Source organism: Lygodium microphyllum, chromosome 13, assembly GCF_053477565.2.
Source record: "Lygodium microphyllum isolate KBCC chromosome 13, Lygodium_microphyllum_v1.1.10, whole genome shotgun sequence".
In the NCBI taxonomy this organism is placed as follows: Eukaryota; Viridiplantae; Streptophyta; class Polypodiopsida; order Schizaeales; family Lygodiaceae; genus Lygodium; species Lygodium microphyllum.
In genome coordinates this window covers 144,282,358-144,288,205 of record NC_141147.1, presented here as the reverse complement: position 1 = coordinate 144,288,205, position 5,848 = coordinate 144,282,358, and the positions used below count along the sequence as shown (strand labels likewise).

The following is a 5,848-nucleotide window of genomic DNA, read 5'->3' as shown; positions in this document are numbered from 1 at the left end:
CCATTTTTTTTAAAAAAACAACAACAACAAATAATAATAATTAAAAACCGAACCCCCATTAAAAACAAAAACAAAAAACAAAAACAACAAACAACACTTTAAAATAAAAAACACAGAAAACAAAAAAAAACAATATATAACACCCACATTTAAAAATTTTTAAAAACAAAACACTTTTTAAAAAAATAACCCACTAGCTAATAATAATAAATAAATAAATAAATATACAAAAAAACAAAAATCAAACCAACCAAGAACAACCACCCAAAAAAAAAAACCAATAAACAAATGAAAAACCCACAACACTAAATTTAATTCAACAACAAATTCCACAAAAAAAAACTCACCTAACCGTCATCGCCGCGACCTTTCCCTCGCCTGCGGCTCCTTCACGCTTTCCTCTTCCACTCCCTCCTTCTCTCCTTCCTCATTCATGTCGTCTCCCTCCTCCGTCATTCCCTTCTCCTTCACATCATCGGCCTCCCCCATCACCTCCCCACATCGCCCCCCTTCCTTCGCCTCTTCATCCTCCTCTTCCTTTTCCCTCCACCTTCTCCTCACCTCCAACCTCCCTCCCTCCCTCCTCGCTGCGCTGCGGCCTCCTCCCTGTGGCCACCTGCACACCTCCTTCTCCTCTTCCGCCGTGCGCCACCATTGTTGCCGCGTTCCTCGCTCCTTCCTCATGCTGCTCCTCTCGTTCTTCCATCGCACCACCACTGTCCTCTTCCTCCACTCCTCTCGTTCTTCCGCCGCGCCACCACCACTCATCCACTCCTCCTCTCCTCTTCCGTCGCGCCACCCCCATCCCACCACACCTCCTCTTCTAGTTAGTCTCTACTAATCTACTTGATCTAACAAACTCCACTAACCTACTTGATTTAACAAACTCCACTAACCTAATTGATTTAATCGACTAAGCTAACCTAATTGATCTAATCGACTAAGCTAACCTAATTGATTTCACAGTCTAAGCTAACCTAATTGATTTCATAGTCTAAGCTAACCTAATTGATTTCACAGTTTAAGCTAACCTAATTGATTTCATAGTCTAAGCTAACCTAATTGATTTAAGAGACTATGCTACACTCATTGACTTAATATACTCAGTTCACCTAATTCACTTAGGTTACTCACTTAAAGCCCCCCTTTTTGCCCCTTCTCCCTTCTCCCTCCCTTGTTCCCCACCATGCGAACCCTGTGGTGTGCGTATGTGTACGGGTGTGGTTCGCGGACAGTCATGTTGTCGAAGGGTTTTCGAAAGCAAGTCGCGTCCATAGAGGACCTTGACAAATTTCAAGATAGAAGATCAATCATGTGAATAAGCAAGGCGAGAAAATGATGCCAAGTAACAATTGTATTACTGCCAAGATGTTTACAAAATACAAGATGAATTTCAATCTTATCAGTCCACTGATTTTAGGCCACCCGATTTAATTCTGCAGCATTTGTAGATCCTACATCAAACTGTCCATGGTCAGACTAAATACTTTGTTGATTGTAATCCACTTCCGTGCTTTCTGGAAAGGCAGCTTCTTGTAAGCGTTTTTTAGCCAAAACGATAAACTCAAGCATTAACACCTTGACCTCAAACACTGTGTGCAGAAATCAGGCATTCAAAGATACAACACTATCGTGATCTTCTTGGATTCAGGCTGTCTAGTAAGACCATAAAAGGCTTCTTGTGCAGGAAGCTAGAAATACAAAGGCACAAGCTTTCTCCTAAGCTGCCCTGTGATGATGGAGACACAACATAGGAGATCTTAGTTCTACAAGTATCCAGCTGAGCTCCTGTGAGGAGCAAGCCAGAGTTGGCTACTGACTCCTTGGCTGTATTGAATGGGAAAGAAACACTGGCAATCCACTCCTATGCTGCATCTACCGCCCGTTTTTCAGTGGATTGTGTCTGTTTAGCAAAAGCAGTCACTTTGTCCTAACCATTGGGAAGTAGGCTTTGATAACCTCCACCTGTTCAAAACACTTCCTTGTCTCCTTTGCTTGTCTCTTTCAGTAGCTGAGTTCAGATGGTCCATACACAGTGAAAGCCCAAACATGCTTTTTCACCCTACTCTGCAACAGAGACACTGTGTATTTGTAGAGGAGGATCGAGTAATTTCTCCCTGTTTGTGCCCTCCACTGATGATGACCAAAGCAAATCCTCTCCTTCTGTTAACATTAAAAATCAACCACTACATCACAACATCACTTGAACATCCACATGCGGAATGCCCTACTTCCCTATTGTTCCCTGCATAAAAAAGACAACTATTCTTCCCCTCCTCGTTTGGTAATACAACTGATATTGCCCAAATTATTCACAGCAATTGACCCTGCTCAGTTCATATGGGCTTCCTCCTCTATTGTCACATCAACAATATAATACTTGCCAACCAATAATGTTTGCCTATGCTTTGGCTTCCACTACCTTTGTTAGTGTGACAATTACAGGTACTTTGGAAGTATCCAATTTGCAAAACTCCTTTGGATTATCACTCACTTCAAAATCACCTTCTTCTTCATTAGTAGCACTTGTCACTTCCACTTTGGGGATCCCCATATTGCTCAGTGCTGCCTTGACTGCAATAGCTAAGGCATCAAGAAGATTTCCTTCAGACCTCAGAACAAGTCCATCAATGTATAAAACCCAACACAGCTTGGCATAAAAAATGCTTAAGGCTCTTAGATCAACAGCTGCTTCTCTGCCTTATATTTACCTGCTCCACTTTGACCACCAAGTAAACTTCTTTGCAACGCTCTTGAAAGTTCCAAGGATAATTCCTCTCCACCTTCCGAACTCTGGAGCTGCAGTCAGAGAGCATTCGACATTAATTTTGACTTTTCCTTTATTTGATCTATTATAGGTGGGCCTTCCAAGCTCAGCCTGTGGAACCACCCCAAGCTCGATGGAGAAAGCGCGATAATTGTGACGGCCTCATCCGTCGCTACGGAGTCCTTGGATGACGCCTCCCTCCAGAAACCTCCTCTCTGTTGCCGACCATTTCTATTCAATCTTCTTGCCCACTTCTTTAGAGATAGAGATCATGTCTAGAAGAACACCTGTATCAAGTCCTTCCCCTATTGTAGTCATCCTTATATGTAATATGGTATTGGAGCTTTTCTTCTTGACGAAGTTTTTCTAGTTTGGTCTTTTTAGCATACAACATGCAGTTGTCTCTAGCAAGCATTATGCTTTTCGCCTCCAGTCGTCATCACTGCTTTTTTTTCCCTATTGTTGCCAACACAATGTCTGAAAATAGACCCGATCTACATCACGAATCCCACCAAAAAGCAGAGATCAGCCCCATTCATTGTGCCACTGAAAGCATCATTAAGTCCCACACTCAATTTACAACCAAACACTGAGTGTTCAAATAGTAAGCCCTTCCACACTCAGCCCATTATCACTGCAACAATTGCCAGCAAAGTTTTATTGCAGGTATATCCTTCTCTTTCCTTGTGCCGCTTAAGGCATAGGACCACACTGAATTTATGACCAAACATTGAGTATTTCAAGGAGCATGCCCTTTCATACCTAGTCCATTACCTTTGCAACATTCACCAGCACGTATAGAAAAGTATATCAAAGTGACCTTGTTGAGTGAAGCCTGTCCATGCCTTGAAAGGACGATGGAGATCATCCTATGTAACATATGCAAGAGTCTCATTGTCAATCCATTCCATATACTCAATGACTCCATGTAAAGGCTTTCCCACAAACTCACCAGTCTTTGTATCCACAGTATAGACCATGTAAACCTCATCACCTTTTGTATCTTCAGCATAAGCAAACATCTTGAGAAGCTTGGGAAAACCATACTCATTGCAGATCTAGAACCCATTCTCCTTCTAAATTGTTTGTAACAAATATTAGATTCACTCCCAAACAACACTTGTCTCTTCTGTGAAATTGAACATGAACCAACTAAAGGCAAAATTTTCAGGCAAAGCAAAGCACAACGCCTAAGTATGCACAAATTAACAAACGTCACACACACAAACTTTTTGGTGGATTCCACACCTTGGATATGCAGTAGCATGACATCCACCCCCTCTAATCCTGCGCATCCTCCAGATGGGCCAACTACCCATTATCATTGTCGTCAAGATCCACGAATAGATCAATCTCTTCATTGAGTATTTTCGGTATATCAGCAAGGTTATCTGTCATATCATCTGTCTCTTCTACTGGAGTTTCTTCTCGTTGCTCTTCTCTTGCAAATTATTCCAATGCATAATCCTCATCATCGCTTTTCTTGAAAATCTTGATTCTTTTTCCTGCAATGGACACTCTAAGCACTGTCCCATCCAATTCTGTCAGCTCATATGTTGCATTGCCAAAGACATGTCTGCCCAAACCATCTTTTCACCATCTTCCAAAGTGCAGTATGCTGATTTTCAAGGCTACTATCAAAGACTAATACCCAATCTCCCTCTTCTATTGCTCTAGGTAGCAACCAATGCCTACTATCAAACCTGTCCTTATTTCTAAGTCTAGCAACCTTCAACCTGTCAATAGCTAGCTGAATATCCTCTGGACTTCTCTCCAACTACCGGATCCGAAGAGGTAAGACCTCCTCTCTTGTCAAATCCTCCTATCAAGGTAAAACTGACCAAGTCAAAGCACAAGTCTCAGTTGGCATAACTAGTTTCTGACCATATATCAACTCTGCGGGCATATATCCTGTGGTAACACTATGAGTCGTATGATCAGCCCACAAAGAAAATGGTAGAAATTTTGGCCATTCTCCAATCCGTCCTCTACATGCTTTGGCTAATGCTTTCACTATCGGCGAATGCCCTCTTTCACTCTTTCCATTTCCCTCTGGATTGTATGCTGTGGTTAGAGCCAACTTGATTCCTAGTTGAGAGAAAAGCTCCCTAGCTTCATCTGCATCTAATTCACCACGATCTACAGTGATCTTACCCACAGAGCCATACCTACAGAAAATTTCTTTCAATAAGAACTTACACACTGCATTAGTGGTCTTCGTTCTCAAAGGTCTGCCCTCAACATAATTTGTAAGATCCTCTCTAGCCAATACAATATATCTCATCTGCATAGACCCATTGGCATAATAACCAAGTCAACTACCCACTTCTAATGAATGCATAGCGGATAGGTTGGATGAAGCTCATCTCGATGACGCACTACGGAATACATCTGACAGTCTCTACAAGTCTCTACAAAGCAAGAAACATCTCTGTACATGCCTTTCCACCAATATTTTTCCTTGATTTTCTCATAAGTAGCCCACACTCCTCTATGACCAGCCCAATGACTCTCATGAAACTCTCTCATCACCTGTAACTGGGTCTCTTTATTGCAGACAACCTGCAAGGGTAATCCACCTCTTTCCTTCAGGTGCTTCCAAAGAAATCCGTCCTTGAGAAAATAACCATAAGCTTTTCTTCTGATCTTCTTGAACTCTTCATCTATCCATGATTATCCTTCCCTGCTATGTGTTTAAATTCTGGATTTAATGACTTGATGTATGCAATCCATCTCAACATAGCTATATCCGGAGTAGAGCAACTCGTAATCATACCTATCAATGGCAAGAAATCTGTCTCTGCCACAACTGGGGCTCCAATAAAGTACTCCTTATCACATTTGAGAGCCGTAACAATTCCCAGTAATTCCCTCTTGATTTACAGATACCTCCTATGTCTCTCATTTAGGACTTTCGCCCCAAACTGAATAGCATACCTGTTTCCATCTGCATCATCTTGACCCCATAGCCCAACCTATGCCAATTGGACTAGTGTCAACTTTCAATACAATAGGCCTTCTGCAATTATAATCCGCTTTCCTGAGAGTAGGAGCAATCTGCAATAACTTCTTCAATTTCCG

The 5,848-nt window shown here is 41.9% G+C and overlaps 1 pseudogene; it reads right to left on the bottom strand.

The window, feature by feature from the left end:
• Positions 1–2,262: 2,262 nt before the first annotated feature.
• LOC148027302 (uncharacterized) lies at positions 2,263–3,789 on the bottom strand (annotated as a pseudogene).
• Between the last annotated feature and the right edge of the window lie 2,059 nt (positions 3,790–5,848).